At 46.2% G+C, this 26,806-nt stretch overlaps 1 protein-coding gene across 6 annotated transcripts in view; it reads right to left on the bottom strand.

The window, feature by feature from the left end:
• GRM5 (glutamate metabotropic receptor 5) overlaps nt 1–26,806 on the bottom strand; it is a 1,801,008-nt gene that overhangs the window by 508,790 nt on the left and 1,265,412 nt on the right. The window lies entirely within an intron of this gene.

The following is a 26,806-nucleotide window of genomic DNA, read 5'->3' as shown; positions in this document are numbered from 1 at the left end:
TTCCACACTTGTCGAATCCCAGTCTTCCCCATCAACCCCCAGCTTTCCTTAACACACAATATAGCTGCCATCACCAAAACAAGCAACCTACAACTACACATCGTATGCAAGCTAGGACACAGTATGTCCAAAGCCCAAGTCCTCATTCTGTCCAAGATGGGCTACATGAATGCTCTCCGGTTTTCCCAACAGCACCCTTGCCCACTGCAAGCCATACAGAATGCAGCAGCAAGACTCATGTTGTACCTACCCAACACTCAAATAATCACCCCAGCTCTCACCCAACTCCACTGACTCCCCGCACCCTAGAGAATTGCTTGCAAAGGGCTCTCCAATGTATAGAAACTCATTCACCTCTAAACCTCATCTTAGTTGCACAACAAACTCACACACATCGCCCACAAAAGCACCAGATAAGGTAGCCAACAACTCCCATGCATCCATTCTGCATACTAACCTGCACACATAAAAACGCATTCAGCCGTGGGCACTGAGAGACACTTTCAGAACCTGTTTCACCACATCTAATTCAGCCACACCATCTTCCCTGCCATTGCTTATGTATCCATGTTTCCTATGCTGTACTGAACAATGTATAACTTCTGTTTCAACTCCCATTTTTTCAACTTTTCAACCTTTAATTTGCTCCAAGACCCCCTGGGAACGACCAGTGTGGGTTCAAATATTCAAATAACATAAAATAAATAAATAATATGTTGGGGAAACCAGGATCAGAAAGCACATATTAGGGGTTACTCTGATATAATGCCCTGCAACACTGTTCCCAAAAGAGAACAAACAGGACAACAGAAGGCAGAGGTTTCTAAGAGAATACACTGCTCAGTGGTCATGTCGAAAGAAAACAGAAGAGAGCCCAAAAGAACTTTCATTGAGAACAGGACGTGGAGATTGTCAACACAACACTGACAATGGGACAATAGTGCTCAGGCTGCTACCAGAGGCCGCAACAATGCTCGGCATCAGCAGATAACACTTATATCAGGGACGTCATTTGGGGGTCACCAGAGGTCGCAACAGCGACCTCTGCCGATTCCCTTGCGACCTCTGTAAACATTTTGCGACCTCTGGGTTGAAAACTGGTTGAAAACTGTATTTTAAATCCAGCAAGGCAGGCGCTGCATTTAAAATATAGTTTTCAACCAGTACTGCTTTGCGCGGCAAGGCAAGCTCCATGATGCCTGCCTGGGGGCGGGTGTGGCTCCACTAGGTCTGGAGGCTGGCTGGAGCGTGCAAGTTCATGGTTGCCTGGCAACCATGAACTTTGTCCGACCTTGCCTCGCCTCGACTCCGCCATGTTGCATGGCTGAAGAAGCACCTCTGGAGGTGGGAGGAGTGGAGGATGCAGCCGAGAAGAGCCGCGTGGGGCAGAAAGGGGCTTGACCATGTGCGGCCTCCTCCACCGCCAGAGGAGACTATTCCCAGGCACCGCTGGCGGGCCGAACCGCCTCAGGACCTGGTGCGTCTTCCCGTTAGAGGCAGGGGCAGCCAGCTGACCCGGGACCGCGGCGCTCCCTGTCGCCACCTGGAAACAGCGATATTCGGCGATGAGCGCGAGTACCAGCAGCCTTGGGACACCGGTGTGTGAGGAGGCACAGTCGCACTCAGTGAAGATGTTGTAAAGCTCGCACTTAGCCCAGGTAGTACGTCCATTTTTCCATTTGTTGTGTTTAAATAGAAGTTCAGTTTTCAGAAGCTGGAAAGTGACATTTTTGCATCTAGAAAGGAAAGTGGGTCTTTAAATAATGCAACAGACTTGATGAAAAGAAAAATAGACGACCAACGTAATCCTTTGGGGTCTTGGTAAGAAAATGAGTAATGCGTAGATCACGACAAGGTTGTGGTTGTTGGTGCCTCATGCCCATCCATTATCCGGAAAGTCTTTTGGGATTGCTTGATTGCCCTCTCTCAAAACATTCCAAATGTTTTTCAGTTCATTGCATGTGTTATAGCTTGCTTTCCCCAGAATTAGGGTGCAAACTAAGTAGGAAAATGGGGTACCAACGCCTTGTGTGACTTGTCACCATCACTCATAGCAGGTTTGGACTTCGCTTTCTCATAGTTTTCAGTTCACTATCACTTTGCTCACCAGCAGTTGCCAATGTGAGCCTGTGTAGAACTGTCAACAATTCTGCGTCTCTTGTTGAAATGACCTCCATCAAGCAGTAAATCTATTTTGTCTGTTCTCATTGCTCTCCTCTTCATGTTGTGTAAACACAGAATTCAAATGAATTGTCAAGCATGGCAATCTCAAACTGCAGTGGCAGTTGTGAACTTTCAAGCATGGAGGGGGTTCACTACTCTTTTTGCACTGAGCAAGGGGAGTCATAAGTGTCCCAGAGTGCCACCCTTCCCCAACCCTACTACTCTTTTTGCACTGAGCAAGGGGAGTCATAAGTGTCCCACAGCGCCACCCTTAGCTCAATTGAACGAAATTTGTATATTTCATTTCAAGATAAGTTCACTTACTCTGCATATATTAATGGGTGGCAGCTTTTGATTTTTGCTACATGGGAAGAGATTCCCCCACTGAGTGATGCAAGGGAGCTTTAACCATCTCCAGGTTGAAACAGCACATTTTACAGCACATTTTGCAGCGGGAATAGAAAAGGGCCATATGATTTAAACTCTCTGAGCTATCCAATTGTGACACAATATTCTGTAGAATCAATTGTGCAGTCAGAAATAAACATTTATGAGGATATCTAAACACAAACCTCACAAGTTCTTTACAAACTATCTATCACTACAATTATCGGGTTTATTACTGCAGCATGACATATCCCTGCTACTTCTGAGCACTTTAATAATAAGTGTTATGTTAATACGAAATGTTAGCCCCATAACCAACACATTACCAAATGATGTGGTATGCACATTTAAGGATAGATAGCTGGTAAAACAGCTCAGCCGGTTAAGTGCTCACTGCTGGGGTACTTTTCTGCATGCTGGTTGCCTCTTTGGTTTTCGTTAGGTGCATGTTGCATTAGTTTAAGTGTAATTGTGCACCATTACCATGTGCTGCCATTTTCTTCTATGCCAGGTTTCTGCATCCTGTGGCACAGGACTGGGAGCAGGATGGCCGCAGCACACCAACACCAAGCGGGAGCAACTTCTATTGCCTTGTCCGGAACCTCGAGATGACCGTAACTGCAGGCAAGCCAAGGTAAGTGTAAATGCTTACATTCACAGTAATTTGGTAATATGGTCATATACACACTGATATTAACGCTACATATGGTGATCCGTTCTTGTATGAAATGTATATCATTTTACAGTGACATAACCATCTGTTAGTGTACTGCGGAACTGTGCTATGTGATGCCACTTCTGTTTTGTCAAGGGGCGAAAGGTTGTGTGCCATCACTTCCCGTGATGTAACGTGGGGGCGGGGTCAAATGACATCACTTCCTGTGATGTCATCAGAGTTCAAGGGTCATGTGATGTCACTTCCACTACCCCTAGCATTTTGGTGAAATGACGTCCCTGATTTATATGTTATACAGCACCAAATATGTTACAATCGCAGAAAGAAATGCTAAACTTATTAATATACATCATACCACAACTAAATAAGGGTCTGATAGTTGACTTCAAAGTGAATGTAAGGCAACTCCTGCAACTGAAAATATTATGTAAAAGCTGAATTTGCTTGAGGTTGATTTGACCTTTTCCAATTTCCCATATTTGGGCACCATTTTGGAAGCAAGATGGTTTCACTCCACAACTGGGTGGAATTCATTATATTCATAATGACACAATCATCAAGAAGAAATAACTAATCCTGAAAGAAAAGGAACAAAAGAGTTGACAAGCTCCTAGAACCAATTGATGGGGACATGGCAAAAATCTCCTAGTGCACTTTAATGAAGCTGATAACATCTCCCAATTTAGTGCTGATCTTGGCTGCATGGATTGAGTTGCTGCTATCTGGAGCAGGAGCCGGTTGTCATGAGCCATTGCGACATCTGGCAGCCGACCCATCCAATGGCAATCACATTGAGTGTCATATTCCAGCTGACATGGACATCCTGAACCAAGTGCCGATTTGTTTCTAAGGAGAATTTTTCCAAGGCCCTAGTCTTTCCGTGTTTGCCCTGTTCATACAAGTTCAAGGTAAGTAGGACGATGTATGTGACTTACTGTTTTTTGGTGTTTTGCATATTTCATTTAATTATTACTTATGATGTTTTCGATATTTCAGTTGATAACGTCAGTTGTTTTCTTTGTTATTATGAACATTTGTGTTCATATCACTAATTCTAGAACTAAATGTCTCTCTCAGTGAGTCACCCTTCCCTTTCCCTCTGTCAGAGATTGCCTAAACGTCACTCCAAGTCACAGAGAATGCGCAAAGTTTTTTATTTTCTTCTTTGTTGGCTACGGGGAACAAGAAGAAGGACTCAGACCAGAAGACATTGGGCCTCATCACGAGTTGGGCGAAAACAATTAGCCCTACCGCCAAACCCCCGCAGCGCTATTAGCGCCGGATCACGGGTTTGGCAGAATGGTAAATCCCCAATGGGGAATGTTTGGCACTATTACCGCCGACGGTATTAGCGCCGGTGTTAATAGCGCCGAAAATCGGCAAAATCACAGCGGATTTGCCCCCAGCTCAGAGATGGGGGAAAATCCACCAAGCCCATGATTTGGTGGACCCTTAAATGCGGCAGCAATAGCGTTACCGCCGCATGTAAAGGTTACCCCCAAACTCGTGATGAGGTCCATTGTATTCAACGAGATTTATTAATATCAAATGAAAGAAATGCACATGCATCTCTATTGCTAAAAAGAGATTCCCTTCCTACAAAACTATACTAAGGTGCTTGTCAAAACAATAAATAACGTCCTCTGTCCAAACCTATCTTCTACCTGACCCCATCACTAAAGGAAATACAACTTAAAGTAAGCAGTATAATCTGCCTCTAGCATACGTGTAATCTTGACCTCTCTTCGGTCTGTGAGATATTTCTTCTTACCTCTACTAACTATTGTCTTCATCCAAAAAGGCTATACTTGTACAGAGCTGGGTTGTCCTCTTTTTTCAGGGGCTGAGTGGAAGAGGACAGAATATGTGTAATGCACAAAAGGTTCCACAAAACAGTTACCCACCTTAACACGCACAAGGTGTGAAGATCCACACTTGACACAGATAGAGAGCTGCCTTATTTTATTTAGACAGAGGTACACTTCTGTATAAAATTATAGATATTTTAATCGTTATATACAAAACATTAATGATTTCAAAATTATAAAGCACATAAAAAACAATTCATGATCTAACATTCCCAGATTCTCTTGGTCACGAGAGCAGCAACCCAAAAATGTCTGAATTGGGTCTTATCATCACAAGAATGAGTGAGATTAGTAGGCGAGTGAGGGATATGATTTTGACAATATGTTAACCCTCTTTATGTTCCTCCAGTGGGACGCCTATCGACTATTTTCTGATTGTTTAAGGGATTTAGGTAAGTTTCCTAAGGTTACCCAGACATGGACCCCTTGCTCACTGTGCTCAGAGAGGCACAGCTCCACCTCACTGATGAGACCCAACAAGGCTGAAACACGTGTATGGGGTTGCTGTTGGTACTCTTGTTCAGAAGGGAATTGCCATAGCATTTCGGTGCTGGATTGCCCATGTGGGTGGGACAAAGACTGATATGCAAATGGGTATTTCCCATTTGTGAAAGGTACAGTGAGCTAAAGTGTGGCTGCAGACTCTCGAGTGGGTACCTTCCCAAAGAACAGGTCAATGGACCATGTGCGTTCTTGCAGAGGGGCGCCTATGGACTATTTGTTGATTGTTTAAGGGACTTAGGTTTAGTCACCCTAAGTTTCCTAGGGTCATCCAGACGTGGACCCCTTGCTCACTGTGTTCAGAGAGGCACAGCTCCACCTCACTGATGAGGCCGAACAAGGCTGAAACACGTGTATGGGGTTGCTGTTGGTACTCTTGTTCAGAAGGGAATTGCCATAGCATTTCGGTGATGGACTGCCCATGTGGGTGGGACAAAGACTGATATGCAAATGGTTAATTCCCATCTGTGAAAGGTACAGTGACCTTAAAGTGTGGCTGTGGTCTCTCGAGTGGGTACCTTCCCAAACAACAGGTCAATGGACCGTGTTCGCTCGCAGAGGGTCGTCTGTTGATTGTTTAAGGGACTTAGGTTTAGTCACCCCAAGTTTCCTAAGGTAATCCAGACATGGACCCCTTGCTCACTGTGCTCAGAGAGGCACAGCGCCACCTCACTGATGAGGCCCAACAAGGCTGTAACACGTGTATGGGGTTGCTGTTAGTACACTTGTTCAGAAGGGAATTGCCATAGCATTTCGGTGCTGGACTGCCCATGTGGGTGGAACAAAGACTGATATGCAAATGAATATTTCCCATCTGTGAAAGGTACAGTGAGCTAAAGTGTGGATGCGGATTCTCAATTGGGTACCTTCCCAAAGAACAGGTCAATGTGTAAAAGCAAAAGGAAATATCGAGGTTGAGTACCACAAATTGAAATACACCAAACACGGGCTATAAAGATTCACAGATCTTTGATTCTGCGCAGTTCACAAAGAAACATAGCAACAGATAGCTATCTGGCTCTCAACACCCCACAATGAGTACCAGCCCATCAAAGAGAGGAGAAAGAGTGCTGGACATCTGAACATTCATGCTTTTTATACATTTCAACAATATTGTCCAGCCCCTCTACATGTTAATAGTCTGCGGTCTAGAGTTTGTGCCTAGTTCACATACAGCTTATACAATAATATGCAGAAGGATTACATAAATTTGCATTTCCATCAAATTACAATGGCGATGTATATTCTCGGATCCCGCGGTAAGCCTTAGTCTATATCCCAAAACAATATAGTTCAGCCTGTGTCCACGCTTGGAATTTGCATTACATTGTCGCCGATGTGTATTCGTGGATGAGGCTTGTTGGTGCAGACAATAGTGAGACGGCAGTTCATTCGTAGTACAAGGTCTCTTTACCTAGTCTACACAGTCGGCCTGCAGACAGTCTAACCATTAACAGAACTCAAAGGTCGGGAGGCTTGGTTGCAAGTTAGAAACACAGTCCACCATTTTAGAACAGAGAATCATACGAACAGAAATCAAAATGGCAGATGATTCTAAAATGGCGGCGAAGTCGAGCAGAAATTGGAACTTTGCAACGCGGTTTTCTTCGCAGAGCAACTAGGTTTAGGCCAACATAAGTCAAAAAGAGGCCTAATATGATTTCTGTTTAACAAATGAACCGTGTTCGTTCTCGTTGAGGGGCGCCTATGGACTATTTTTTGATTCATCCAAAAAGGGTTCACAACACAAAATAGGTTTTTCCAAACACCCACAAAGTCTAAAGTTTCCAAAAATATTAAAGTTTTGATTTGGTGTAAACAAAGGGCTAGTTCCGTAATTCCTTTCCCCATCTGGTTTGGTATCTCGGTCTATGCTTCACTTCTGACTTTCTCCTTGACTTGTTCTAGTCGTATTTCTTTGTGTCATTCAGGTTCAACTTGGTCCCTCAATCTCGCTGTCACAACCGCGGGTTCCTGGCGGTTGTGGAACAGGTGGAAACATGGCTGCCAACGTGTGGTGCCGTCACATCTCCTCCCAAATTGTCTATTGACGGTCTAGTTCTTTCCAATATGGCCGCCGCCTAGTGTATTTATTCTTTCCACTTTCGGCGGCTCGGCGCGTTGCAACTTTCTTGCTACCCTTCGTTGTCACACTCCTTGTTATTTCCCTTGGCGGTGTTCCGCCCTTTCCTTGCCTAGTTTTCTTGGCTACCTCCTTTTTCTCTCTCTTTGCCTCCCTCCGGACACTCCTTCACCCCTTTTTCATTTCCTCCCGTTCCAGCTTTGCATTCTCGTCCTCCCAGTTCCCTCAGCTCTCACCTGCTCTCCCAGTTCTGTCTGCGTCTGATCTTCGGACCGCTACCTTTGGACGATTGCTTCCCTTCCCTGCATCCGGATCGCTGGGATCATCATCCACAGGGGTTTTTGTGCCGCTAAGGCTTTTCCCCTACTCCGTTTTTGTCTGTCGAGGAGGGGAGTCTCTGTTGACCCGTTCCCGAGGTCACAGTGGTTTCCTTCTGAGGCCGACCTTACCTACTTAAGAAAAGCAAGACTCACGGACATCGCACTCGTCGGAAGAGGCTGGACTACTCCTCTACATCAGGTGAGGAGGAGGGGGAATTTGGAGACGCTCTGTGTTTGAGTGAAGAGGAAGACATAACCGAGGTATTGGAAAACTTACCCATCCAGTCTGATAAACCTGATACTCGCACTCTTATTTATCTATGGGGTTTTTGATAACCCCCTTTTAGATGATATTCTCTTTTGGCGTATTGTCTATACTTCATTTGATTCATTATTATAACTGGGCTTTCTGCCCTTTCACAATTGTTCTCTTTAGGAGACTGTTCCTTTTCATTGGGCTTGGTCTAACAGGGCTGCTGATAACCCCTTTTCAGGTACTCTTCCTCTGGTTTGGCATAATGTTTATAGTCTGTTTGATTTGTTATTATAACTAGGCCTTCTACCCTTTCACAGTCCTCTGTAAGAGCCTGTTCCTTTTCTTTGGGCTTTATCTTCCAGGGTTGCTAATAACCACTTTTCGTGTTCTCTCCATCTGGTTTGGCATGTCTATACTCCATTTGATTCATTTTTATAGTCAGGCAGTCTGCGATTTTAAATTGGTTCTCTTTAGAAAAAGGTTTGTTTTCCTTAGGGCCTGTGAGCCTGTGACTTGGGGTTGGGGCAATCCTTTCCACTTCCCTGACTGGAGGCAGGCTCTGGTGAGGCGGTTTACACTCGCTCAATATATCACCTTATTCTACTCTATGGCTTCCTCCAGTAGGTTACCTGGCATTTCCTTCCTTTTCCTTGCCAACTTCTTCACTGTTGCAAGCAGAGGAGTAATTCCTCCATCGCAGGCTGGGCTCAGCATTGTTTGTTGGGCTCCCCATCCACCACATCCTTGGTGTGGTCATGCCTCCAAGTGGAACCAGGTTTTCTCGGCCCTGGTCTCATCGCTCTCTTGCGGCTCATTGTCTGCTTGGCCACATCGCTCTCGTTCACCAACGCTGCTCTCTGTAACAGCTGGTTCCACTGAGAAGAGGAGCCACACCACCGCCTGACGTGCGTACATCAGAGGCTTGCCTCCGTGGATCTTTTCTCTTATATTCAAAGAAGATCGCCTTCTTATCTGTGGCCCATGACCAAGAGAGGTTGAGTTGGACAGGACAAGCCATCATACCCTCCTGGTAACCTGCATTGCCTTCAGCCAATGGCCTCCACCTGTCATCATGACTGTTTTGAGTGCCATGATTAAAGGAAATATCTTCTTCTTGAATTCCTGTACATACAGATATTGTTTCTTTTATAAGGAGTTCCACATGGGAATGGGAGACCTTGTATCCTAGGGAGGAGCCACTCACAGCGAGGTCCCACTTCGCAAAATACCTACGGGCGGTTTTGCTTAGTGGGCTCACCTCCCGAGCCTCAAAGGGGTTGGGTTCCCACTGGGAAGAAGGGGGAAATTCCCAGATTTGTCATCCCTATATCAACTTGTTTTGACACTCCAAATAAACACAGGTGTACCTGGCCCAGGTTAGTAGATACTGAATGTTGACACTTAATGTCTAGGTCCTGCCTCGTTCTGATGGTGATTATCTTAAGGCTACTTGGCAATTTCTATCTAAGGCTCCCACAGGGATGTTCTTGCTGTTGTTACTCTATCCAAAGATTAATGCTCTATCCAGAATGTGGCTAGTCAATTGCATTCAATCTGGTTTCATTAATCCTGTCATGTCCACTCTTGCCTCTCTCTCTCTCTACTCTAAATACTTCCTTCTTAGTGCTCCCATATTTCTGCTGACCCTTCCATGTTTAATCCTCCTGATCTTCCCTCGACCATTTCATGTTACTTCTCCTCCTATTCCACATAGCTCCTCCCCTCCTCCATGCTACTAGCCCTCCTCCAAATGTGTATTTTCCTCCTCAACACTGCTACTCCCCTTCTCAGCACTACTATTATTATTATTATTATTATTACTACTTCCCTCCTCCACATCACTATCCCAACATTCTCTCCAAACGGTACAAACACCCTTCTTCCAGTCTGTAACATTAGACTCACATTCACTCCTGGCACTAACCTCTCTGCCCACTCACCAAACAAACACTTCCACTATCACACCTGTACCACTTCTACTCTCTAGCTAATACCTCTCCTGCCCCACCCCAACGTGCCTCCACATCCACAGCTACATCTGCCCTCCTGCTGGTCTCTTGGTCATCCTCCACTTCCACAGATGTCCTCATCTTTATAACCCACACTGTTTCTTCCTTACATTTCCTCTCCCCTCTGAGGTTGGTCTCTTTCCCTTGGCCAATATGGCCATGTCTTACCCTCCCGTGGCATGTGCGTGTGCAGGAAAGGCATATTTAGTGGGCTAATCCCCATCCACTTTACTCATTCTTGTTTTCTGCAGAGCGGCCATGGCATCTCTGGATGGTAAGTGACACAATTCCTATTTCACGGTGTGATGCTAGGTATCTCCATGGAAGTCCATTCGTAGTAGAGTGCATGCTTCTCCCTTTACAGTCTCTTGGTCTTTGTGTATGGGTTTGTTGGTAGCTACTAGCAGCACAGCAATCAATGACCTCATGCTATGCATGCAAGCAGCTGCACTCACCATCTCTCTCTCTGTGTGCCACTGCAGGCAAGTCTGTTTCTCTCCATGTGCGTTGTGTTTCTCTGCAGGGTTTCTTTTCTGTTGATTTTCTGGGCCTAACTTCCTCTGTTAGGGGTGGTGGGCACGGGTCCTTGTTTTCTTGCTTGGGTTTCGCTGCTTGTCTCCTAGATACAACTTATGAACTCTGGAAATGAGGAGAGACACTTGCAAAATTGTGGTTGAGGCCAAGCTGGAGATGACAGCGTACTGCACAAAATCACCCCGCTGAGAGGCTTTCCCATCCCCTCCTGACAAGCCCAGCCTGCTGGGGTTGTCAAACCTATTCAACATTGTCTTTTGAATATTCACTATACTGTGTCTAAAACTGATCTAGCTTCAGATATTTTCTTTTTATTTAATTTTAAGTTCTTATTGACCAAAACCAACCTGTCTGCTCTCTTGTTTTCTTTTTTTCACTATCCTACCATAGAAGGAACTGGTGTTCGTCTTATTTTCTTCAATGTGGTCTTTTACTTGCTTTTTATATTTGCAATATCATTTTACTTGCTTCTCTGTATAAGCCATATTTACAACAAGGTGACAGAGTAATATCCTTTTTTATTGCAGTTTAATTTCAATTTACTGGTTGTCATTTTATTAATGTTAAGTTAATTTTGTTTCCCCAAATCTGACCAATCAACAACACTGCAAGCAATTTTGAGTTGTAAGCAGTCATTCCACTCTGACAGCTAAAGTCTTTGATGGCCAACTTGTATATATGCTTGATATTAACAAAAGCTTTATTGTTAGGGTGACTTTTGTTTATATAGAAAAAAATAAAAAAGGAAATGCGTACAAACCCAGCGTGCTTTAGGTATTTATTGATTCAGTCATACAACTCTCACAGACATATATGACAGATATAGAGCTCTTAGGTCATTCTTATCTTCCCCAAATGCTCTTTAATATGCAAAACAGCCCAAAGCTCATTGTTTTTATTAGTGTCACTTCACATTATCTTTGGAGGTCTTTCTAATCAATACACACATACACTGTATATAAAAAAAGGAGGGATTTCCATTCAGAAAAGTAAAGTTTAAAAGTGATGCACCATTTTACAATTTTAAACGCATGCCCATGCTTAAGTCAAGCACAGAGTTCCCACTGGTGGCCCTAAAATGATGTTCGGAAGCAAGCACTAATTTCCCTCCACGGCCCCACATTTCAGAGATCTGTGGTGGCTCAAAAGGTGCAAGCATGAAATAGATTATAGAGAACTTAAACAGGCAAAGAGTAAATCTGAATGCGTAAGTGCATCAGGAAACCCATGAAAGGATACCCAAAGCCATAAAAGGGTGAGAGCAAAAACTTTGTGCCAAAGGTACACACTGTTTCACAGCTATAAAGGTGTCCGGTAAAGATATCATTCAGCCATGTTTACAGAAACTGCTCAGTGCAAAGCAGGCAAATGGCATTCCTGCTGAGTTTTTCATGTATTTTTGATTACATTCTGATGCACGCTCAGAACTACCAGGAGAACCAACTGCAAATGATGTCACACAATGCCTAACTGTGATGCTTATAAGTAATCTTTAAATTAATTATATTTTAAGGTAGGACTTTTACTGTGAAACAGTATTTCAAACGAAAGCAGGACATCTATATCCATACACCACATTTCAAAATGGTCCTGTGTATTGTACAGTGCAATCAACTTTACAGAGTTAACAAACATTTAAAATTACATTAAACGAAAGCTGGCAAGACCCATAGCCTAAACCATACCCACAAAGGTAATGTGCTGGAACGCCCGATCCATTGCTCACTGCTACTCTTTTAGTGTTGGCTATTTTGAACAACTGCACAAACAGCAATTATGTAAACAGTATGTACCACTTCATTTGTTAGAAAAGGTGGCTGCATGGTGCAGCTGCGAGGAATGCTGTTGCTTCCCACATATGAATGTTCAGGGTTAACTCTTATCCATTACTCCATCAGGAGAACGCACAGTCAGAAATGTCAAGAACCAACTCCAACTGTCTTTACTCGACTGAGGTGTTCATGCCCAGGCAGCGTTTATACATTTCACTTGTGGTTTTGCCATATTTTAATGGCGTTCCACCTCAAGGGACTGGAGGTACATTGGCTGCAGCAGGTAATTTGCCGTGTTTTCATTTTGCCTCCCTCCTAAAACCAGTGCTGCAACCATGAGAAGGGGTATAGGTGCTTTTTATTCAAGACATTTTTTAAGATATGCCTGTACTACTTGCATATATTTCATATGTAAACGATACCATTTGTCAAGACCAGATGTAGAAATTTAGTTATGATGCATTAATATTACAGACCACTCTAAGGACCTCATTCCAAGGTTGGTGGTAGTCATGGCCCTATTAGCGCCATGACTACCACCAATAACGGGACCGTGTCCGGTCCCGTTCAATGGGGACTTACTGGTCCAGTCCAACATTGGCGGGACCGGTAAGTCCCCATTGAAAAAGCCATTCCCCATTCCCATTTGAGCCCCCATAGGGCTCAAAGGGAAGGGGGATGGCTCTAATAACGGTACCGCAAATTGCAGTACCGTTATTAGCTCTGAAGTCCCTTAACGGGCCCGTCCATAACACCTGGTAAAACCAACCATTAAGGAAGGGACCCGCTAAGGGAACTCGGAATGGGGTGCAAAGGGATTACCGGCACCGATGTCCTTAACGGTGCCTGGTATCACTTTGCGTCCACCTCGTAATGACGCCCTAAGTGTGTCTCATAGTATGACAGCAGACAATTTGTGAAAGAAATCAGATATTAGCATTGAAACCAAAATTCCTCATTCCAATCTTCTCTCACTTATGTCCAGTTGGCAGACAGCTTATGTTCTGATCACTTCCTCTAAAAGATTGTTGTCACACTTAACTGAAAGTAGACAATTCACCGTAACACTTACCTCTAGTGCACTCAACTGTAGAACACACTGCCTTCTCCAAATCTTGGACAGCACTGATCTAAAAACACTCTCTCAACTAACATAACATAGAAGAGGACAGGCTTGAAATAATAGAGAGGAAGCAAAACTGTTCTAATCCCTTCAACCTTTAAAGGGTCATTATAATGTTATGGAGCCAAAATGGGTGTAAAGGGTGTAGTTTGGCCAACGCATACATAGTCTTTTGAAGGGGCGGAATCTGATGGAGGTGCAGAGTCTGGCAGAGGTGAAGTAAAGTTGGAGGGGTGCATGCACATATTTGGGCCTAGGGCAGCAGAAAGCCTAAATACACCTGTGAGGAATTCGACCATCTGCACGGGGAGAGTGCACCTGCCTGGGCTTTTTGATTTTTCGATAAATGAAAATGAATGATGGGAGATCAACCTCCAAGGACTGTGTGAGGCCATTCTGCACACAGTCCATCTGCTTCCCGCACAAAAATCATAGTCACATATACTCCGGGAAGACACAGCCTACAGGTGCCATCTTCCCCTGTCATATTCAGCTGGAATGTGACAGCCACAGGTACATCAAAGCATCTCAAGAAGGTGGAAGACACCCCTTCCTCCAGCCATGAGCAGCCTAATTTAAATGTCAAATGCTCCATGGATCTGCATTCCTTTTGTACTCTGGCTGGTGGCAGTGCATAGTAATGAAATAATTGAAGCAAGCCTAGAGGAGAGGCTTGGTTTCCGGAGGAGACAACAGGAAGGCGGGTCTTACACCCCATCGGTATGCAATATGTCAACTTGAAGCTAGTTCCCACCTCTCTGTATGAAAGGCAGTGAATGGACTGTCTGGGTCCAGCAGTTACCACAGGTGTCCCTGCAAAGCAGACCCCTTGTTATGCTTGAACTGTATTGCCCACCATGCAACAATAATATAAACAGGATACCTGGTTTCAACTGACCTGGATCCGGTGAAGCATCTAGACGTGCAGAGAATCTACCTATTCACTAATCAGTGCTCCTAACATAACAGCAGAAGCAAATAGGGGTTTTCAGGGAACCCCTCTTAGGGGACAAAAGCCTGTGTGCAGCTACTAGGGTTCAAGGTTTCTGGTTAACCAATATGGATCGGGTGTCGAGTGCGGGGATCCCTCAGCGGCAGCACAAATCCAATAGAAGGCAGTAAGCTAAGTCAGATCTCAGAGAAGGGAAGACCTGATGCCTGGATAGAACAACTGATGAGTAGGAGACCTTACCTATGGCTTAGGATGTACCCTCTATGGAAGGAGGGGGAGCAGTGGAATTGTCCAGTGCTGTGCCGACGCTGATAACCCCAACAAGATAATGTGAGTGGAAAAGTATGTTGTGGAAAGAGGATAGTCAGAAGAGTGATGTCAGAAAGCCTACCTTGTGGGAGACATGTGAAAAGAGGAGCTGGGAAGAAAGATTGCTGCTGATGTCTTCTGGGAGATGCAGTTCCAATGAGATGAGACGAGTGCTGAGTGCTCTTGTGTGAGAGCCAAGAAAGTATGTAATGTGAATGAATTGGGGGGGAGGCTGAAAATGATCTTATGTGAGTCTTAGCCTTACCTTGGGAGAACTGGTGGGAAGCCAGGTGGAGCAGTGAGCGCATAGTCCTTCTGTAATGCTAGAAGCGTTTGGGAATGAAAGCAACCCGCAAGACTACGAGTGAGAGAGGGGATAAGAGATCAGAGTTATCACAGAGGGATCACACTGTTGCCGTGAACAGATACTACGACTATGAGAAGAGAGCGAAATTAACTTACAGAGCACTGCTCTAGGAGAGAAGCAACGCAAATGGGCGTTGATCGCCAAGCTGGAAGTATGCTCTCTGATGCTGGAGGAGTGGCCAGGCCAAGCCGTACAGGCTGGATGACTGGAACGCCACAATACGAATTTCGCACCATTTTGGGAGGATTCCTAGCTTCCAAGCGTAGAATGCAGCGGTGCCAAGCTGTGACACCCCTTTCATAGGGGTGCTGAATGTGATTTGGGAGACACAGAGAGTCTGCTCCCAGCACATACTTTAAGGGAAGCCTGCACTTTAATCAAGAGTCCATTAACCAGGGAGACACTTTGATCTACGACAGACAGGAAAATGGGTGGGACTTAGGTATATGTTGTCTACCCTTCTCTGTCCTTTTGCCGAGCACCCTGGTCCTGACCTCATGCATAACAGAAGATTGTTGGTGGGGACCAAGGATTGGTTCATTAAGGTAGGCTTAACCTTCAACAATCACTGGGGCCCATTTGGCTTTAAAAGAGGGCTGAGCCCCTCACTTAGCAGATCATCTCAAGACTTCGAAAGGAGTAAGATGCAGGACTCACTTGGACCCGAGACGAAGGTAGAGTCTACCTTACATCTTCCAGCAGTGAAGGAAGGCCAGGAGTTCCAAGAGGGAAGCAAGATCCCTCCCCTAAACATCTTCGAAGGGAACAGAGGAAGATACCAAACTCAGAGGACTCATCCAGCAGCTCCAGAACCCAGCCAGCACACAGCGTGCCCTGCTAGGTTCTGTCAGCAAGCTTCGTAGGTGGGAAGTGCTGCAGAGTCCTAAAAAGAAGCTAGGAAGAGTGCCAAACAAGCATCATCCAGCATCAATTTGTTAAAGACATTTTCAAGGCAGTTGAGCCCTCAAACTGCATCCATCTGCACTGCTGACTGTTGTCACGCCGCAGTCACACGAGCCATCCGAGCTGCCTCAACCAGCATTCCAGATCTGCCAACTAGCACAGAGACAACAATTCTTGTCCCGAGCCACCGCGCCGGTCAGCCTGCAGACGTCCATCCAGCCTTGCTTGTTGAACTGCCTGCTGCCTGGTACCCACAGCTGTATCCCACCACTAACTCTGTCTCAAGTGCTGCAAAGCGCCCTGGAACTGCCTCGATGCTGTTGAGCACCAAGAAATTCTTCAGCACCAGGTAAATTGTGTTTCTGCCAACTGGTCCTTCTCCAAATGACCCTAGAGACAGTTACAACCCGTTGCCCCCACAGTGCTGAAACCAATAACCTTGAACAGTAAGACTGATTACTTTACCAACTCAGCTCCTGTTATTATCCAGAGTTAGTATCCAGAGTGCATCCCTTTCCTTTATGAAATGATCTGTCCTCTGTGTTCCTTTGCAGGGTGGGATGTATTTTGTAGTGTGCTGGAACTGTCTGTTAATAATAAAGCAGATATTTGTATACAACCTTGACTGAACAGTCCCCTGTATTAATGGGTAATAATTGTATTTTCGCTGTGTTTCAACTAACCAACGATCCACGACCTTGCAGAGATAGGCTTGCCGTTCTGTCCACGTTACCAAACACTGGATAAGGAGGTTTATAATTCAATTTTATTCCAATGTTTTTGGATCCCTTCTGGTGTACTAGAGGTGTGGGGCTGGTTGATGATTTAGAAACGAATATTTATCCCTGGACCACTGGTGCCCAGGAAGTTGATTCGTCACAGCGGCACTGCCCTTATCCAGTTTGTTCACTTAACATCCTTGTTGATCTTTCAACACATTTTGTGATGAATTTGATTGTTAATTATTTTTGCTATCCTTGCTTGCTGTTCCATGTTTTGTTGCTGGCATTCATATTCCACAATTAGAATCTTCCTACTGTTCCTTGTTTTTTAATTTTTTTACGTCAGTTTATAATCTTACTTGGTTCTTTCTCTGCCTACTCATGTTGAAGACAGGATTCAAGATCTTTTCTTTATTTCTGCTGATTTCTTTAACCAATTCACACTCATTTTATTCTGTCAGCAGATCAATTCCTCATTTGTATTTCTTTTGCTCTGCCTTCTGTTTCCCTTCCATTAAATTCCCCTTCTGCGTCTACTTTTTTGCATTGTGACATTCATAATCTTTCTTCATCTACTCCCATTGATTCTAATTCTTCTAGACTTTGGCCCTCATTACGACCCTGGCGGAAAGTGACTGACCTGACCGCAATAGCGTAAATAGCGTTTCCGCCATCGCACGACGGAGCAAAGTGCGGCCAATTCCGACCCATCGGGCACGAGCACTACGCCATGGCGGAAGTGCAAAGTCCGCGATGGCGGAAATGTCCCCAAAACGCGCCTCACCGCCGTCGTACGGCGCCCTAGGTGCAATTCCGCCACCCATCTTAGCGGTCACCGTAATGAGCGGCAACCGGAAAGTACGGTGACCGTAAACATACGGAAACGGAAGTAAAAACATGGGCCCGGAACGGGAAACAGCACGCCGTACACCTATAAAATCAGAATTCCCACACAACCATTAAAAATACTACCCTGAGACACATCCCAACCCGTCATCCACCCCAGTGAAAGCAATAGAAATGGGAAAAGTAGCGAAAAAAGCGTGCGACCGCAAGCGGCAGGTCCACTTCTCCCGTGAGGAACTCACCGTGCTTACAGAGACCCTCCAGGAGAATGCTGCCGTCGTCTTCTCCACGCAAATGACCAGGACGGCACTTGCGAACAAGAAGGCCATATGGGCCCTGGTGGCACAGTGGGTAAGTGCGGTGGGGACCGCACTCCGCAACCCACTGCATTGCAGAAAGCGATGGGAAGACCTGCGGATACGCGTACGGAGCATACTATCCGCCAATCGCAACATTGCCACAGCTACCGGGGGAGGATCGGAATCACCCATCAAGTTGACCCCCTGGGAAGAAATCTGTGCCTCCACCATTGGAATGGAGAGTATAGAGGGAGTCGGAGGGATGGAGAGAGGAGTGCAGACATCCGAAGAATCCGGTAGGTGGGCCAACTAATACTATGCCAAATCCACAATGTCCAATCATGTGAAGTACCATGTGTCCACATAGTGCAACAGTAACACATGTCCAGGAGAACATCCACATACATTGGCCTGACAGTGCACTTTAAAACTCACATTAAATACATAAATAATTAAAAACCCTAAAAACACCCTCTACACGTGCAGCAGGCACACCCTAACTGCAGGCTGCAAAACAACTGCATCCTCAATCCACACAAAAATGAAACCACCTCCAAGGCCCCGACCCAAATCACCCTCAGGTACCACCCCAATGCATGTGATACATTGCCATTCCAATTTCCACAGACCCATAAATAACGCTCGCCCTCCTTTACTCCACCACAGGGTCCGATTCAAACGACGAGCTTCAGGACACCCCTACCAGCACACCTGCAAAGAGGGCCAAGACCAACGGCCAAAGACCCTCCACCTCAGCTGCACGCATCAAGACACGGCAGCAGCACAAATCAAGTGGCAGCACACAGGAGGGAACATCAACAGGCACCCCAGCAGCCAGCATGCCCACAACAGCACCACCACAGGTCCCCCCAATGGATGCCACAGAAGGCACTGCCTCTGGTGGCAGCAGCACCATAGGTGACACCCCATTAATGGCAGCATGCTCCGACACAGAAGACGGGGATGTCAAAGTAAGATCCATCCATGACCTGTCTCAATCCCCCTGTTTGTTTCATCCCGTACACCATGAGGATACCACGCAGGGGCACCCACAAGACGACGACTGGCCATCCCCCACAAGCCCTGTGGCAAGGCAACATGAGGTGACCAGCCCCTCTGTGACACCACCGCAAATGGCCATGGCACAGCAGAGGCAACAGTCCCTCGACCAGGTGATCGTGCAACAGCAGCAACTGGCCACGTTCCTCAAGGACCATGCTGATGAATGTGGGGGTACTAAGGCAGCCATAGAAACATCAACTGAGACGCTTAGGGCAGAAATGGAGAGAAGCACCGAGAGCCTGAGAGTACAAATGGAGAGAAGCACTGAGAGCCTGAGGGGGGAACTGCATGCAACGTCCAAAGACGTATGTGCTGAACTTGCCGCTGTGCGCCGTGTGCTCACTGAGCTCTCACAAACCCTTAGGGACATGCATGGACGTGAGCAGGCAGAGACATCATCCGTTGCAAGTTCCGTCCAGGGCAGCCCCCAACGTAGATCTGGGAGGAACCTGCGCTCCACAGGCAGGGGTGCCCCTGATACCCGGAGAGGGGGCTTGCAATAGCGTCTGCCCACTGACAATGAGCATCTGCGGACACTGGTGTTCGGGGGGGAGGTAGGAGGGTGGAGGGGGTGTGTTGGGCTTACTTGGGTGGCGGGTCGATGGGGTGTGTAACATAATTTCACATATGCTATAAACATTTCACATTCATCCAATGAGATGTGTGGACATTGATCTTTGTGTACGAGGCCTTTATTGGCGTACAGTCCATATTGTGCATGTTCCAGACACACACAGTGCCACAAGTCCCGTGTCCATGTATCAGCCACCAGGCGTGAGTGCTAGAAGCATGAATCTATGATACTCTGACGAATTTCACGGCCCTCCTGTGCCTCGCGGACTCCTTGAGGTGCTGCCACATCCCCACCCTCATCATGGCCATCTTCAGGTGCTTGCAGTTCTGCGTCAGGGGGCATGGGCACATTTCTACGTACGCACATGTTGTGTAGCATGACACATGCCATGACCATCTTTGCAACCTTCTCATGGCGGTACAGGAGTGCCCCGCCAGACCTGCTGAGGCAGCGGAAACGAGTCTTCAGTAGGCCGAATGCCTGTTCTATGACTACACGGGTACGTGAGTGGGCATGGTTGTAGTCCTCCTCAGGCTGGTTCTGTGGGTTCCGGAGTGGTGTAAGGAGCCATCTCTTCAGTGGATACCCGGCATCACCTGTATGTGGACAATAAAGGACGTTTGTGGAATGACATTGCTACGTACGCACCCCCCCCCTTCCTGCCAGGTCATTGCCGCATCACATACCCCACATTATCATGCATGAAATGAGACTCACCGAGTAGCCAGGATCTGTTCCCTGCGTGTCGCTCCATGTAGCGTGGTATTGTAGAGTTCCTCAAGACCATGGAATCATGGGTTGATCCAGGAAATCGGGCACAACAATGTGTAATGATCCTGTTGGAGTCAGACACCATTTGTACATTAAGAGAATGAAATTGTTTTCGGTTGCGGTACTGGGCCTCCATGGCATGTGGGACGACCAATTCCACATGGGTGCAGTCGATGGCACCAATGCAACCCGGTATGCCGCCAAGTGCATGGAATCCCACTTTTGTGTTCGTAATTTCCTGCTCCGAGCGTGGTAGAGAGATGTAGTCGTCTGCGTGCTTCAGGAGGGCATCGAGCACTTGCAATAGTGTCCGTGAGAACAGTGGCTGTGAAATGCCATGCAACTGTCCGACTGTGTGCTGGTAGGTGCCTGTGGCCAGGAAGTGGAGTACAGACACCACCTTCAGTAGGGGTGGGATGGCGGTTGGGCTATCTATCATGCTGGCAAGGTCAGCCTGTGTCATGTCCACAATGGCGGTTATGGTGTCCCGGTCCAAACGGTAGAGGGTGTGGTAGTGGCTGTGCTGGTGGGCCCTGCTGGCCCTGCCTTGCCCTCCTCCTCCTCCTGCGTCTCCTCTGTGCGGCCGGTTGTTGTAGTAGTTGGTGTTCGTCTTCTTCTTGAAGTTGGAGTACTTGCAGTGCTATCAGGTCCCCCAGGGCCAACATCGCTAGTCCTGCCGGTAGCATTTTGGAGCGGGTGTGGTTGTGGGAGGGGGTTGGGTGTGCAATTTATGTGTTTTCAGGCTGTATAGCCTCCACCTGTGGTGATTCATTCCACCTGTGCCAGCTGCAATCCCCTTTGGGCGAGCACCGTACCGAGGTTCACCGACGGGCGGGGCGTCCCATTTGTGAGTGAAGCCAGTTGCCATTTACACACACTGCCGCACTACATGGATGGATTTGTGATTTCATGCGGTCACAGATGCCTTTTCGACGTGATGTTGCAAATGAGGAATTCGAAGGACAGCGCTTTCGGTTTTCAGCTAGCGGCGAGGAGACGCCCACAGGTCTGACTGCAAGTATAACGTTCTATTGTTTAATGTCCTTGGGACAGGGGCCATGGCGAGTATGCTATGATTGATATGAATAGTATGGGATGCGCAATAGCGTAGTGGACAAAAAGGCAGGACGTTCCCAAATACATGTTACTTCACAACACTAGAATTCCGGGCTGGAGAACAGTGGATTTTGCAGACTGCATTACGCACAGACTCAATGGAAGTTTCAAATGTGATGTGAGTAAATAATCAGGCGTTTTCATACCGGGATGAGGGAATGATGTATGGATGCATGGACAGATGATTTGATGGAGAGTTTGCCATGTACAGGGCTTTTTGGAATCTATCCACCTCCCCTGCGCTATGTCATGCAGAGCTGCCATAGTGGGACCATCGTCTTTCTGCCCTTGTTGAACCCTCCCTGTCTCGACGCGCCTTCAGGCACTTGTGTCTATGCACGTTACTAATCCCATCTGATGGATTCTGTCTTCACAGACGCATGCACACAAACACTCGTTTGTAATGCTGTTTTCACCTCGATTTTTATGGTTGTGATTCGCAAGTGATTTTCGGGTGGGTATATTGCTTTTGAGTGGGCTAGCATGCATATGGCTGTAGATTTAGTGTGATCATTGAAGTGAGTTATACAATTGTAGTTCTGATGCCCATACTATTCTTTTTCATTTCATTTGGGTGACAGGTATCTCCTCCCCTTTTGCCGCTGCCATCTGTACGCCACTCCTGCAGATGGCTTTTACTCCCGACACCTGCTGCTTCGTGTCAATCAGTGGAGCACCATTACGATCTTATGGGACGATCGCCAATGGGCCACATGCCCTTACGCAGTGCTAGTGGCTAGGAGCAACATATCGTCCTTTCTGCTGGACTAGTGCCTACCTGATGGGACGGCCCTGCGGTTCTAGGCGCTTCCGTGTTGCCTTTTTGGACGTGAGTGTAGCCCCTGTGTACCATGATGGAACAGGGCGTCACACAAGCAGAAGCTGGTCATTTCTTGCGGATGCAGCCCACAATACTGGAATGTATTTAGGAATTCATGACCTAATGGCTGTATGGCCCTTGGTGGTTTTGTGGTGCATTAAATGTCTATTCTGTTTTTGTTTGTCTCATTTTTCTGGTCATGTTGCTGTACTTGGACCTTCAAATGCCTGTGCTGCATCAGTGCGGCAATGGTGCCATGGCAGATATGGATGCCCACTCACAAGGCACTTGGAGCCCCTGGATTCATTTGTTTGTTGGCATGCATGGGTGACTTGTTCATTTCACTGGTTGCATAGTGTGACTTCATTGCACCTACGAGGAGTTGTGCAATGTGGCCAGGGAGTGGTGTACAGGCACTCAGTTGGGCCGTTTACGGTTGATTCGCGATGCCGTACTTCTCACCATGGCGGAATGGTACTTTCCGCCATGCTTGATGGCGTTAGGTACATGTCCGCTAGGGTCGGAATTCGCGTACCGTTGCGCCATGGTGGTAATTACGGTTTGGCATGGCGCGCGTGCGCGTACTTGGTGCAGTTAGCGTTGGCGTTCGCTACGGTGTCGCTAATGGCATCGTACTTTACGGTGACGGGTCGTAATCGCACCGAGCGCTATTCGATGGCGGTATTGCATTTCCGCCATCGTTTTTCGATTTCCGCCAGGCTCGTAATGAGGGCCTTTCTATTTTCCCAGATCTTTCTAACCTTGTGTTGATTCTCTTATTGGTGACTTTTAGCTATTTGCTGGTCCCTATATCCTTTATCAGCCTTTAGAAGTGTTGGTAACTATCATTAGTACCCAGCAATGGTGCAATCAGAATGAAAGGACCTTTCTGATTGGCCCTCCCGAGGCATTACATGGCCAGGAATCTTTTGGCCGGGATTCCATTACTTTATACCTGGCGGGGGGTGTGGGAGCCCCTCAGCCAATGAGGAGGCTCGAAGCGGGGCAATCCATGCTCCGATCCTCCACACGGCTGGAGGCCCCCTTCGTCCCCAGAGGGGATTCAGGTATATTTTATTTTTTTGTACTCCCACCCCCACTTACCTTCTGCCTGCTTTGTCCCCGGTGGGGGACAATGGCAACTTCCAGCCATCTGGAGACTCGAAGCGGTGACATTGTCACGCCCCCGTTAGTACCGCCCTCAGCCTCTACTTCTGACACACAACAAACACCCACACAGGTTAGGTCCCGCATACCCCTGCAGGTCTGTCGGCCAGAGGTTGGCAATGATCGGCAGCTAAAACATCTTCATCCACCACATTCTCTGCATCTGCGCTGGCGAGCGCCATGGAGGCTTGCGACAGGTTTAGTCCAGCGCCTGCAGCGCCGACATCATGGGAATTCCTCAGATGCACCACACAGCGCCTCACGTGACCACTGAGATGCTGACCGTCTGTCGCGCAACAAGGAACTACTCAATACTTCGGTCACGTGTCCCGGAGCGCATTCACATGACCTGATCATGTGGTTTCTGTTGCATTCAAAAGCAACGCGCGGACTGCAATTCAGCGCTTCACAGCTGATCCTGTTCATCACTGTTCGGCGTACCACAGATTGTTTGTTTCTTGTTATATCGACCACAGACTGCTTTTGGATTCTGCTTCTGAATCTCCCCTTGATACTGCGGCTTGGATCTTCTACTTCTCCGGACTCGACCACGGCCTTTTTCCCCTGGACTGCCATTTGGATTGCCCTTCTGCTTTAACCAGTAATTTTGCCTTTTTGACCTCGGACTGTTCCTCGGATTTGTTTCTGGATTCCCCTGCCTAGTTGGCTCATAGTTCTAAGTATCCTGCATCAGGTGGTAACGACATCCAGCCGAGTGCCCTCTATCATCAACCTCTGCCGGCTGCCTCAGACCCCATTTCCTTACACCTCATTTTGGCTTTTCTGCCATCTATACTGGGTAAGCTCCATTGTAGGTACATTGTTTACTCTGGTTGAGATTGTGTTCATTGTTTAACGTAAGTGTTTGCCTTGCAGTGGTCAGGGGGGCATCATTCCGGCGTTCCTGGTTCCGGCCAACGGCATTCATCACCTGTGGCCTCAAGGATCGCACGGGCAGTATTATTATTGTCTGCTCGTGTGGTACTTGGGGACGGAGGTATCATCGTCTACACGACCATCAAGTCCTGACAGACATCCCTGCTCTGAGCCTCCACATGGTTGGAGGCTTCCATCGTCCCCTGACGGGGACCCAGGAACGTTAAGATTTTCTTTTTTTTCCCTCCTCCCCTTCCACCCTCCCAACCCCACTTACCTTCTTCTCTATTGTCTTTCAGGAATGGACATGCTGGGAACACGTGTGTGTTAGCTGTCAAATTCAGTTTAAATTGGTTTTCTTTTTCCCGAAGAAGTGAAAAATCTGCCTGTTTAAAGCATTTTTCTGTGAAAGGCTTAATTCCTTTAAAATGTCAAAATCCATTATAAACTCTATTCATTGTATATCTTTTAAATAAAAGATTGTAGGTGAATCTGACAGTAACCCAGTGGAAGTAACTGCTAAATTCTGATTGGCAGTGCATGGCCTGGGAAAGTTGACATCTCATCTTGACACTCTCTTGAAAACAGAAAGCCTAATGGTTCCGGCATAATGACAACAAGCAGCACAATGGGACCTCAGTAGACTTTCGTCTGGGGCTGAGCCAAGGACAATGACAAGCTGCTCAACTGATCTCTACAGGGGTGCTTCCCTCCAGGAAGGGGACATACCTCCCTGATCAAAGGACTGGACAGCTGCTGCCTGGCAAGGGAAGGTTACAAAGGAGAACTGTGATGTTAAATCATTATGTGTGATTAAAGTTTAAAACTCTTTAACTGAGCAACCTAAAGAGACATACATCTGAAAATTGGTAGACATTAACCTAATTTCAGGCGCTTGATTTGAAGACATTGATGAAACTTGTACCATTTAAGTAACCAAAATTATGGAAAAAGTTTTATTATAGCAGAATGATTAATGTTGCAAACCCAAGATTATATGTACATGGTCCACTGATAAGCACCCAGAGATGTACTGAGTTAGAAATGATGAATTCAAACTGTGATGTTTAAAACACTGTTTGAAACGCTTGTGTATAGGCGCGTTATAAATGCCATATCATACCATATCAAAATTGTTAAAATTCTATAGAATGAGAAAGACAGCTCGCACAAAGACGGGGATCAAATGTGAATACAGAAAATCAAATATGAAATGTCGGTGTCCAATTTTATTGGGGTACATAATGTTAGAAATGTACATTTGTGCAAAAGTTATGTTTTGGTAAAAATAATGTGGGAGTTCCTAAATCCCATCAAAAAGATGAAAGCTCTGTTCAGACTGCCAACCAAAGCAAAGCATGTGCCTGCAGCAACTCACAGCCGTGGGGGTGTGTTTTTGAAATTCTGCCCACACCATAAACTGTGGGATGGCATTTGACAGTATAAACATAGCAGTTTCACTACATATAACACTGCTTCCAGAACCCATCCAGATTTCAGCGCAGCACCTGGTTCCAGAACTTTTCATCTGTAGCTGACTCCAGAATGGCCACATAGCTGTGAACTTTCATGTGTGGCATCCTCTTTTTCATAGTCATTAATATAGTATAATAAAACCTATCTGTTATATTTAAAACAGAATTCTGTTTCCATGTTCGCGCCTATTTTGCAAAAACGCCACTCACTAAAACCTCCATAACTTATTCAATTTTAAAGATAGAAACAAAATTTCATCTCTCACTGATACCTAAGACACTTAGCTACATCCACAACTAAAAACAGTTGCGCAACAGTGTATTTAACCCATTTTGTTTGAATATCGCATAGTAAATGTTTGCTGTGAATTGACATTTTAGAAAAAGTTTCCCATGTATCTTTTCCCATCCAAAGGTTTCTTCAAGCCCATCCTGATCTAAAGAGTTTACTGTGGTTTATATTATAGCTCATGTATGTTAGGACCTGTTTAGTGTACCTTTCCTTGGAATTTTCCTCCATTTAAGCATTTTTGCATGCTTTTGCATTATTTTACAAAACAATTTTACCCTGTCAGTTTAAAGTGTCATTTTCCAAAAAGGGGTTTCTCTCTTGTTTGGGGAGGGAAGATTGTATCTAATCTTTAGACCTTGTCTTTCATTCATGAATATCTGCTGATTACTCACATTTGTGTAGGATTGCTCATTTGTATTTAAACAAAACTTTGCAGGGGGAATATTAACCTAAACGCTATCTGTTCACAAATCAAAACTGTTCTTTTTCCTGTGTTTTCTATGCTGCATCCTTATACGTGAATTCAATTGCTTGACTTATATTCTGAATTGTATTGTCACTGT

Source organism: Ambystoma mexicanum, chromosome 7q (genome assembly GCF_040938575.1).
Source record: "Ambystoma mexicanum isolate Mex_15411 chromosome 7q, UKY_AmexF1_1, whole genome shotgun sequence".
Lineage (NCBI taxonomy): Eukaryota > Metazoa > Chordata > Amphibia > Caudata > Ambystomatidae > Ambystoma > Ambystoma mexicanum.
This window is presented reverse-complemented; position numbering and strand designations above follow the sequence as displayed.